At 32.4% G+C, this 11,755-nt stretch overlaps 2 long non-coding RNA genes across 4 annotated transcripts; one reads left to right on the top strand and one right to left on the bottom strand.

Annotated features, from left to right (window-relative positions):
• Positions 1-648: 648 nt before the first annotated feature.
• On the bottom strand, positions 649-1,130 carry LOC11446198 (uncharacterized). Its single transcript, XR_003008083.2, has 3 exons — positions 1,071-1,130; positions 887-961; positions 649-768 (listed from the first exon to the last, which is right to left on the bottom strand). It is a non-coding gene; the product is annotated as an uncharacterized lncRNA (long non-coding RNA).
• Positions 1,131-7,043: 5,913 nt separating this feature from the next.
• LOC11441930 (uncharacterized) lies at positions 7,044-11,027 on the top strand. 3 transcript variants are annotated; one of them, XR_003008081.2, is made up of 5 exons: positions 7,044-7,232; positions 7,326-7,533; positions 7,708-8,540; positions 9,100-9,187; positions 10,585-11,027. It is a non-coding gene; the product is annotated as an uncharacterized lncRNA (long non-coding RNA). The 3 variants fall into 3 exon arrangements; XR_003008080.2 differs by lacking the exon at positions 10,585-11,027 and adding an exon at positions 9,580-9,979 and having other exon boundaries at positions 7,708-8,334; XR_003008079.2 differs by lacking the exon at positions 10,585-11,027 and adding an exon at positions 9,580-9,979.
• The last annotated feature ends 728 nt before the right edge of the window (positions 11,028-11,755 follow it).

Below are 11,755 nucleotides of genomic sequence, written 5' to 3'. Positions count from 1 at the left end.
GGAAAAAAGTGCTCCACAAATAAAAAAATCCGAACAAAGAAGCAAACTCTTTTGATACACAATAAAGAAAAGACAAAATATGACTTCTGTTTCCTTCATTGCATCTTAGTAAAATTATGAGTTCTGTTTCATTCATTGCATCTTAAACGTTATTTTATAAAACATTGACTGTCCAGTACACTTTCTTCTGACTTCATAATCAACTTATTCCAAATACCAATTGTATATAAAGCAAGACATTGGGAAATCAAAATAATTATGCTATCTGCAAGAAATTAAGAGACAGGGTATCATTTGATGTATCAAATGAGATGATCCAGCTGTGTTACTTGCCATAGCAACAATGAGACTCATACATATACATGCAGCAATCACACGTATAAATTCATTTGCAGTATTTCAATCTTGATCAGAAAAGTCACCTTTCGCTTACCTGGTTTACAAGGTGACTGAACATATTCTTCCTTAGCAGCGCTACAACCCTTGCGCTTGCAGAATAAAAAAGCCATGCTCGAAGTGCTGAGCAAACTGAACTGCAAAACTCAGATAACTTAGTCAACCATTTGAGATCTCCAAGGAAAATTATGTGACATACTTACCCGATGAGTTGAAAAGTAGAGGTGAACGCAAGGATCATACTTACCCGATGACAACAATGAGAAATGTTTCTAGTATGGTGTTCTTGACAGCTTCTAATGCTGCATCTTTCTCCTCAGGTGTTCTGATATCTCCTGAGACAATGTCAATTATCTTCCCACCAAATTTTTGCTGCAGAAGCAATATATTTCATGTTCATTAGAAAGCAACTTTAACTTTATAAAAAGCTATATTGACATAACTGCAGTGTGTGTATGGGTAGGAGAGAAAAAGAGTGAATGATGCATACAACTAAGATACTTGATGTGGCTGCAATCAACAGAGCTACCGTAGCAATGACCAATTTTCCAGCCTCAGGCTTTGCCTGTGATTATTTTTCAAAACAGAAAAAAGAAGTAATTTAACAATCATAAATATAACTAAAAAATAATATGGCTGCAATACATAATCTGATTAAGCCAGTGGCTACTTACAAGTGAAAAGACTCTAAAGAATCCCACATGTGCAGCCTGAAATTTGAATACATAAAGTTACTAATTGTTCTAAAAAATAATAATATGATGATTTAATTAGTCCAATAGGGGTATCATATGATTACGGGAACGCCATCACCATGTTCAAGGTCTGATACTTGATGTGTCGTGGAATCGTCGAGTTTCTTTCCCCTTCCTTATAATATAAGAAAACAACAAATATAGTAAACAAGTGTAGAAGATAAATGCAGGGTACAAAATAATTTTGGACGTTTTTTTATTGTAAATTTGTAATAATAATAATAAATGCATAACCAATAAGCATGAATGAATTGGGGGTGGGGACTAAAGTTTCTGAGAACAACACTAGTACCAGTAGAGTAGTCTTAAACAATAAAAACATCCATAATCTAACCAAAAAAAACTACAAACAGAACAGAACATAACAAAGGGATTATTATTGATAGAAGAGAAAGAAAAAAGGCATCAGCTTATTATTAAAAAGTATGGGATTTGAAGGTCTAATTAACTCGACAAATCAGCTCCAACAGAAGTTAAGAAAAGGTCTAATCAAATCGACAAATTCGCTCCTTTGCATCTTCTCTCTGTTTCTTCTTGTGCGTAGCCAAAATCTCTGCGTCAACATTTCTTACGAAAAATTAGTAAACTACGATTGTATCACCAAGATGAAACTTACGACCATGACATTGTGAATAAAATATGAATTGGAATTTGTAAGGCCTCTACAACATGGGTATGCCCTGTTTTAAGTATATAACAGAGGCAGCAGCAAAAACAATGAGAAATAGTTTGAATTAGATTTAGATATGAATTATCTGATTTAAAGTGTAGTGTTGCATCTTAGACTCTTAGTATTTTTGTTTCCTAAGTTCTAGCCGCTTAGTTAGTATTTCCTATCCAACTCTATATGGTATAACAAAGCCCGTGCTTTGATCTAGCAACTGTTAGGGAGAATAACCCCAAACCCGTTGACAAGACGACAACGACCATCGTAGCACTTTTCAACCTGCAACTCATTATTCACAATCCCAGTGTAAAGAACTTATTTGAATGGTCGGCTTATGAAATTGACACTGGATGATAGGGGAAAACAATGGTATCTGACTGGACACACCACAACCTTGAAACAACGATCCTTCCCCGCAAAAATGGTTCTGTCCTAAATTATTTAATTATACAGCAACCAATCACATAATAGATGGTCCTGAAATTGCATATGGCCCAATCTCAGCAATAACCAGAATTGGTTTTCTCCCATATTTCAATCATTAACACTCCATATGTTCTTAGGGTGTGTTAGATATGCATAGAAGTACAGTAAAAGCACAATAACATAGGGCAAACACTTAAGCTATTGGATAATTCCACAATGTCCTCAGGGTTTCATTCTAACCAACTCATCTCCAAAAGAATATAATACGAAAAACATAAAGTAATGCGGCCAAAGTCAGAAACTCTTGGAAGCCACACAGTAAACAAACAAACCAGAGATTCTTCACTTTCCCCCTCCACAGGCAAGTGCTTTTGCAGATAAGACAACTGATGTGCTTCTTCATCAGCATGCGACGGCGTAAACCACTTACTGTTGCTCCTCACAAGCTGCAATTGCAACAAACCATTCAAAACCAAAATCAGCAATTTCACAACATCAAATAAAAAAAAATCACTCGAAACAAATTCGTAAACATCTCAACACATAAATAAAATAGCATCGTTACGAACAAATTAGTAACTCAAATTTTATTTAAAAAAACCTAATCCAATGATTCCTATTCGATTATCCTAACCACAGGAAAATGACTAAACACAAAATCAACACTCTCAGGTCATCGAATCAACAAAAATACTCAAAACAAAATCGTAATCATCTCAATATAAAAACAAAATAGCACCGTTACAAGCAAATTTTGAACTACATGAAATGAAGAAAAATATAAAAACACTTTTGCAGAAAAATTGACTTGAAATGAAGAAAAATAGATAGAGGAACTACATACCACAGATTTGTCAGATTGAGAGGAGTTTGCGAGAGATTCAGAATGGAAAGCGTGATTTCAGAATCGACGAATGATTCGGATCAGCGAATGATGCAACTTTGAACGGGTTTCCTTGAGAATCGGAGAGACAACTATATACATACAAGTAAAGAAACTGTAAATCATTGGGACAACTAACCATTACTATAAGCTCACATTAAAAAACCTGTAGAAATAGATTAAGCTCTTTGATTGTCACCATTGAGAGTCTCATCTCCAAGAACAACTTAGCTAATATATAGAAAATTACATAACAATACTTAAGTTCATGCATGTAATCACCATTGATAACTTAATCTTACAAATTCTTAAAATATCAACAGAAGCATTATAAAAATTATTCAATACAAATTGTTCTACTGACATGAGAACTATGAATAAGGACCTATGTATTTATCCTTATATACTTTTTGATAAGTTTGATAAAGGAATCAATTGAGTATAACTGCTTTAAGCATAACTACTTAATCATACCACATATTAAATCTATTTATACAATCATGGCAAAAATGCACTTACAATTTAGTGTTAAATCTGGATAAGTGATCAGAGCTGGTTTATCATGATCCATGTATAATATGAAAGACAAAGAACCACGGCCAGTTTCAATATGGTGCTCATGAAATGGTAAAATCAATATTCGAAATGAAATACGCAGCAGCAAAATCAACAAAAAAAAAGGTACATACACATTAATATATCACTATCAAACAATATAATAAACTCAAATCGAGCTGAAATCAAAGAGTACAATGAAATTGTGTCTAATGAAAGTAAAAAGATCCTGAATCTCTAACTTCGTGTCATTCATATTCTGTTTAGGTCTTTGCAAAGTTCAAAACAAAAAATTTGGTTGCTACCATCCCGAAAGTTTCTACTGTTATGGTTTTAAGCTAAAAGTTATCCGCGACAACCTGAAATGTTAATCTTATGTTTTAATCCCGAAATGTTAAGAATGATAAAAAATAAAAAAAGATGAAGAAAGTCTATCTGAGGGAGAAGAAAGTCCACAAGATGGATGTTTTTGAAAAGAGAAATGATATTTGTACAACCATTTAGTGACAACTTTTAGACAACTTTCTCTCTCATACTCACATTATATTCTTACTCTCTCTCTTCCTTTTTCTCTCTCCATTGTTTTTGACCAATGAGAAGAGACAAGAAGAAGGTTGTCAAAAAGGTTATACCAAATGGTTGTTCAAATATCATTGCTCTTTTGAAAACAACATATTTATTAAAACATAAGTGTCATGTACAAGCTGTACAAAGACACTAACAAAAGTGTTATAAAGCCACCAAAAAGAAAGAGCCTTGTTCATACAATTTTTCGGGTTCCATCTCCACTCATAAAAAAGACAAGTTGCAATATCCATCGTTGATTTTCCATTTTGAAAGAAGATTGCATCTGGAATGTTGGTTACGAGACATATACATCATGGGACCCAAAGATAAACATTCAAGAAGTTCAGAAGGAGGGCTCCATAAAAACGATACTAACAAATTTAATTTAGATTTTCTGATTATGATTACGGTGAAATTTTCGAATTCTAGTAATGACATCAATATTTTGATATTTTTTAATATTGATCTTGGCTCGTATTATCTTCAAATGGTTTGTGATTCAGTTTATTTCATTTTACAAATTCAAATTATCCTTCTGATATTGTTTTTTTCTTCAAATTGGCTAGTAAATGTATGTTTGCTAATTAAGTGCTGAAAAATCTGATCAGCTTGTTTTAACTGAAAATACATAACACATAAGGAATAGTGTGGCCATAGCGTGAAAAAAAAAATCATTTTTGATTTTATTTAAATGTGAAGTGTTGTTAAATAGGGGCTATAGTGGTTACAGGATTTGAACATGTTGATATGATCCCATGATATACTCTTTAGTAGAATTTTTTTTTTCAAAAAGCAGTGTTATAGTATGGTTGCACATTGGAATTAGACAACATTGAAGATGTGTGAAACAAAGTACAAAGGGTGCAAAATTTCTACTCACGTATTACTTTTATTGGTGATGTTTTGTAAATTTCATCATGAATCCTGGACGAAGCTAGGTGACTACAACATGTTTCTATGGGTTCATAATTGATTTACAAATTGTCTTTTAAGTTTGGCGTTATATTGATAAACAACAGGAAAAACAAACCCTTCCCAGGACCCACAAACACACAAAGCAAGCATAGGTTAAAAGCAATACACATTGCCATCATAAAGAAGAGGAAAAAACAACAAAAGAAGAAATAACACAGAGGAACCGAACAAACCTGCAACAATAGCAGCAGCAAAAAAAACGTCCCCCAGTGTATTTTTCATGTTTTAGTCTTAGCTAAGCATTTCTATATTCATTTGTAAAGAAACTAAATAACTTTGTTGAATTTTAATTCACTATGGTTTTTTGTTGTTGCACTTTTTCTGTTAATTTTTTTCTTTTTGGAAGATTTCTTAACATTTGATCCAAATTAAGTGGAAATATTTGAAGCAGCACTTTTACTTGGTATCTTTGACATAGAAAAAATGAAATGATTTTTTTTGAAATAATCTCCACCAATGGATCTTTTTTCTCTTGTAGTCTTATTATTATCAAGATATTGAGTATTTTTTCAGAATGCGCATTTTTTCCAGTAAAAAAGTTTCCATTACGGCGGTTCAAACCACCACTATACACACCTTTTTTGTTGAAAAAGTGTATATTAAGGTGGTTGAAACCGCTGTTATAATACAAAATATTAGCCGACTTTATTCAACTCGTATTATGACAGTTTGCAAGACAATTCTTCTTTTAAACTTTGTGGCAGGAAAAATGATGGCAGTTTTGAAAACGCCATCTTGCCAAATTCTTCTTAAACCGACATTTTTTTAATACTGTCCACCAATTGTTCTTTTTTCCATGAATGTCTATCAGTTGATTGTGTTGTATTTTTCTGTTGTAATCTTATTATTGTCAAGATACTGAACCTATTTTCTGCATGCGGATTTGTTTCGGCAGAGAGGTATTTTAACAACCCTTGATTTACTCACTTTACGCTTTACATGATTTTTTTCCCATTGAATGCATAGATACTAAAAAAATGAAAAAATATTCAATTTTTATGAATTGTAAGACTTAAGAAGATCGTAACCGCTTTAAGATGCAAACTGGTAAACTTAAATGAAGTTGTGTCACACCAAAACTTTCATGCTTTTGTTTTATTTTTAGTTTTGTTTTTTTAATTATATTTCTTTGGATAAATCTATATTATATATAATGAGATACCATATATAAAGGAAATATGAGGTTTTGGTCTAGCTTTTATATTCTTCAAATTACACCCTTAAATAAATTTGTCTATATAATGTTATTTGTTGGTGTCATTAAAAAAGATAAGAATTTTATAAACAAAAAAAATCTATATTAATGTTATATTGTTGGTGTGATTTATATTTGCTATATTGTTTTGGTAATTGAAAAAGATAAACATAGTTTTTACAATTTGAAAGGCACAAAATATTATAGATATAACTTTAATCAAAACAAAAACTTCATTAAAAAAATTATCGTTCATAATTTACATGCATTACCGCAATAAAAAAAGTGTGAAGATTGACACGAAGTGCTTGTCTGGACGCAAGTAAAAAATAATTGTACATGGGAATTTTTTTTTTAACATTCTACGATGTTTTGAAAAATATGAAAATAATTAAGGCAGGTCCATATAGCCTATGGCCTGCATAGGGTCATATAGTTTTTTTTTTTTTTTTTGAAGAGGGTCATATAGTTTTTTTAAAGTCCATATTTAAATGGAGCTTTTTAGCCCAGCCCGATAAAGTTTAATGTCTATTAGGGTCGGCCCTAAACAGGTCGGGTAGGGTAACCCATCTTCACCCCTATACATAATAGATTGATGCATAGGTTTTGAAAAGGGACCCTTTTTCCCAGCTGCAGCCGCAGCTACCCACCAACACTATGTTCCCTTCTTCCACCAGCGGCATCTAATCATTTTTCATTTCACATCTTAGAAGATTGTGAGTAGAAATAAGATTACTTGTTACATTCCCTATCATCTCAAATCAAACAAACCAAATACTGCAATTTGTGAGCTTGGAGTTTAACTACATATAGGTCTGCAATATTTTTACTTCTTCATTAGATCTGATTTCATTTTCCTCTTCTCTCTGGTTCTAATTTATACTAAACTGTATTTCCTTTCTGCAGCTTCATTGGAGAAATCTGATGCTAGTCCTTGATCATGATGATTTTAATTTCTTGTCTTCATCTACAATCTGCTTTCTTTGGTGGTTTATTGGTGAAGACATTGTTTTATTTTTCTATGTCAACTTCGACTCAAGTGTGATTTCTTTGATTAAAAAAGTGAGAAATTCCAACATAACGGGCTGTTCAGAAGGAGGGTGGTATAAACACGGTATTCGAAAATATACTTTAGATTTTCTGTTTATGTTTAGGGTTAAATCATTGAATTCTACATTCATTAATTATTTTTATATTTATTGATAGTGTAACGAATGCATCTGCTTAGATTTTCTGTTTCTGTTTATGTTTGTGCTGGATTACAACAAATTACATGTTCTCCATTTAGGAAGCGCCTGCTATGCCTTGGACTATGACTTAACAGTAAACATGCAACTCTGCAATGGTGAATACATGTACCCTAAAAAGGTTATTGCTGCTACGTGCCATGGAAAAAAGCCTCTCATTGTTGGCGCGTTAGCCTCTCCCCCATATTCGGTACTTTTGAAATTCGGAGATGAGAACTGGAAGGTGATCCCCGACATGTCAGCGAATTTCGGAGACATATGCCTTTTTAAAGGGCGGCCTTACGCAGTTGACAAAATTATAGTATATTTTATGACTCAATGCATCTGCTATTCAAGTCTTTTTACCACTGATAGTGTAACAAATTTTTATTGCAATGTAAGAGAAAACCTAGATACACATTGTCTTGATGCCTCATCAATTCAAGCAGTAAACGATCTTAGTACAATTTAATTTTTTTTTTTTCCAATTGGATGATTCAATATTTTGTAACATATATAAACAACTTGATTTATTCTTGAGATATTTCAATCTTTTTCTCTGTTAAATTGTAGTTTAAAGAATGAGATGTCTAGAATTTGATGCATTTGTCAATCATGCCACATGATAAAAGCTTGTGCGAATTTCCCCAGTTTTAAATGTTTTCCAAGAGATTGAATTTAATTTATAGGTATGCGTTGTGGGATTTGAAGTAAGTAAAGTAATTTAGAATAATTACAGATTTATTTACAAATCTTGCATTCAGGATGTCTAATATTTTAAATATATTTGATGGAAGTATCAAATGATTATGTTAAGGCTAATGCTTGTTGGTGCGAAAAATATAGCAACGAATTTCGACGAAAGACTACCAGCCTATGTAATACACCCAAACATGTGAGTGTTGTATTATTATTTTTGTATAAAACAATTAATTTTAACCAACCATTCGTGTATTCATGAAAAAGGAAGTTATATTAGTATGTTTCTATTAAGACTAAGGCAAGTAACGTGTTTGAATTGCACTTTCGTCGAACTTCGCACCTGCTATTTCGCACCACATAGCAGTGCTCTTATGTTAAATGCTTCGTGAAGTTTCAATGTGGTTATTGTATTGTTGGAGTCAAGAATGTGACAAATTCTTGGGCCACCCATAATTAGTTGAATCCTCTTTTTTGTCTCTCTTACTAATGGCTAATGTGTTGTATATGACAACTACGTTTTTTACCTTGAGTTTAATCTCTTACCATTCTTTCAATAGTATTTTTGATTATTTATCAAAATAAATAAATTATCCTCATGCTGAATAACCGTAGTGGAAATACTTGCAGTAGCGATTCTACTCTATATCTCCAACGTATTGAGCAAATTACTATGAATGTATATCACTCCCCTTCAATGTATCCTTTTTCTATGAATGTATATCACTTGACTGTGTTATTTTTTTTTGTTGCAGTCAAACCGAGCATTATTTCAACACATATCGCAGGATCATACGGTATGTAAACTATGCTAAGAAAAACCGGGTTGATGCCTATGGACCGGTGAGTTGAATTTCATTTTTCCTGAATCATCACATCAATTTTGTGAAAGTTTCTTGCATTTTGGACATATAATCTTTTAAATGTGTTTCATGTAAGTATCAAATGGTTTTGCTGATTAATATGTTGTATATGACAACTACGTTTCTACTTCGTGTTTTATTTTTTCAGTTGGAGTCTGCAATACCTTACTTTATACCAGTTTATTAGATTAGATACTGGTTTATCCTTTTTCAACTTGTGTAGTTGATTGCCATATAGGTTTATAAATTCCCTTTGTTAAGATTTGTACCTACACATGCTACCCTCCTGAAAGTTTCTACTGTTATGGTTTTGAGTTATATGTTATCTGCGAAAACCGGAAATGTTAAACCTTTGATTTTTTCTATTTTCAGATTTTAATCTTATGGTTTTGAGCAGTACAGAGACATTAGAAATTAAGCTCGATTCCCTCCATGAAAACCACTACACTCTCTTTCCCAACATCAACATCATCTCCTATTCATACAATTTTTCGCGTTTTAACTCTACTCGTAAAAAATACAAGTTGCAATATCCACCGTTTATTTTCCATTTTGGAAGAAGATTGCATCTGGAACGTTGGTTAAGACATAGACATTGTGCGACCCAAAGATCAACATTCAAAGACATTCAAGAAGTTCAAAAGGATGGCTCCATAAAATCTATACTAACAAATTTAATTTAGATTTTATGTTTATGATTACGGTGAAATTTTGAATTCTAGTAATGACATTCAAGATTTTGATATTTATTAATATTGATCTTGGCTCGAAATTATCTCTTACATTGTTTGTTATTCAGTTTATTTCATTTTACAAATTCAAAGTATACTTCTGATATTGTTTTTTTTCTTCGAATTGTCATTATGGATCCTTGACAGCTACAACAAGTTTCTATGGGTTCAAAATTAATTTACATATTATCTTTTAAGTTTGGTGTTATATTGATCCAAATACATGTAAACTTGCCTCAATTTTTGGAATCAGTGTGTCTTCTTTATTAATAACTCACAATCGACATGAGCCGCTTGATGTAAGAATTTTTATTATGTATGAAAATGATATATGATTGTGTTTACTATGTATCTTTGATGTTTTAGTCTTAGCTAAGCATATCTATATTCATTTGTAAAGAAACTAAATAACTTTGTTGAATTTTAATTCACTATGGTTTGCTGTTGTTTACACTTTCTGTTAATTTTTTCTTTTTAGAGGATTTCCTTTCATTTGAATCGAATTAAGTGGAAATATTTGAAGCAGTACTTTTACTCGGTATCTTTGACATAGAAAAAATGAAATGATTTTTTGAATACTCTCCACCAATGAATCTTTTTTCTATGAATGTCTATCAGTTGAGTGTGTTGTATTTTTCTGTTGTAGTCTTATTATTTATCAAGATATTGCAACACCTGGACACTTCCAACTGTCTAAATCTGTCACACACCGGCATCAGCAAAGGGAGCAAATTCACTCATCAGATTCTGATTTCTGTCATCATTCATAGCATATGGCAAATTTGGATCCAACATAACAATCGGTATTTTCAAGACAAGGAATTCAATATCCCCAACATGGTCAAAAACATCATTGCAGAAGTTAAGTTTAGCTCCTCTCTGATGTCTGGAGCTAGTGGCTCCTCCTCTCTAACTTCAAAGTTTGATTTTCGTTCTAGATTTCTTCGCATTCTAGCAGGCAGGTGCACAGATAGTTTTATGGCTCACCCTCTTGTGGGGCTATTGTAACACCTCGTTTTCCCAACATGTAAATAATACAAATAATCAGAGTTTCACCACAACAGGATGTCACATTTCGTTCTTGAAAAATATCATTAAATATAAAATAGAGTTAAAATTCACTCCTTATTAAAAACATCAATAATTTCAACAACGTCGCAGCGAAAAACATTTATTCTTTCATCAATTTGGCACTAAGGCCTCAACATAAACAACGTAATTAAATCCATTAAAATGGTCCAACAATAAATTCATAAAGGAAAAATACGTAACAATGGAAATAACATAAAGGTTCCCCATCCCGTTACGTATCAGAGCGACTCCTAAGACGACACGAGGAATCAACTCACATCAGCGGTTACTCCTGGTTATCTGCACGTTACCCACATAGAGGCAACATTCAAACAGAAGGGGTGAGATTTCACATCCAATAATAATAAGTATATAATTCATTAAAAGAATTTAACAACACATAACAACATTAATTCATCATTAGTATTACTAATAAAGAACAATTTAAAATAAGAGAATTAGTCAACATAGCACAACAGCAATCAACATCAACAAAACTTCGTTCAACAACGCAACAACAATGACTTGATAATGCATCAATAACAACTCGACAATGCGACAACAATGACTTGACAATGCAATATGCATGAGGTACCTTGAGAGCATAAAACTCTCTTCTCCAATGTCGTAATTTGACTTGACAGGCTACAGCCCCCTTCGCTTAAATTTAACAGAGCATAAAGCTCCATTCGCTAGAAATCATCAGAGCATAGAACTCCCTTCGCTAAAATGATCATGCATTGACT

Source organism: Medicago truncatula, chromosome 8, assembly GCF_003473485.1.
Source record: "Medicago truncatula cultivar Jemalong A17 chromosome 8, MtrunA17r5.0-ANR, whole genome shotgun sequence".
Taxonomy (NCBI): domain Eukaryota; kingdom Viridiplantae; phylum Streptophyta; class Magnoliopsida; order Fabales; family Fabaceae; genus Medicago; species Medicago truncatula.
Note: the sequence above shows the minus strand (reverse complement) of the source record. Positions and strands in the feature narration are given on the sequence as shown.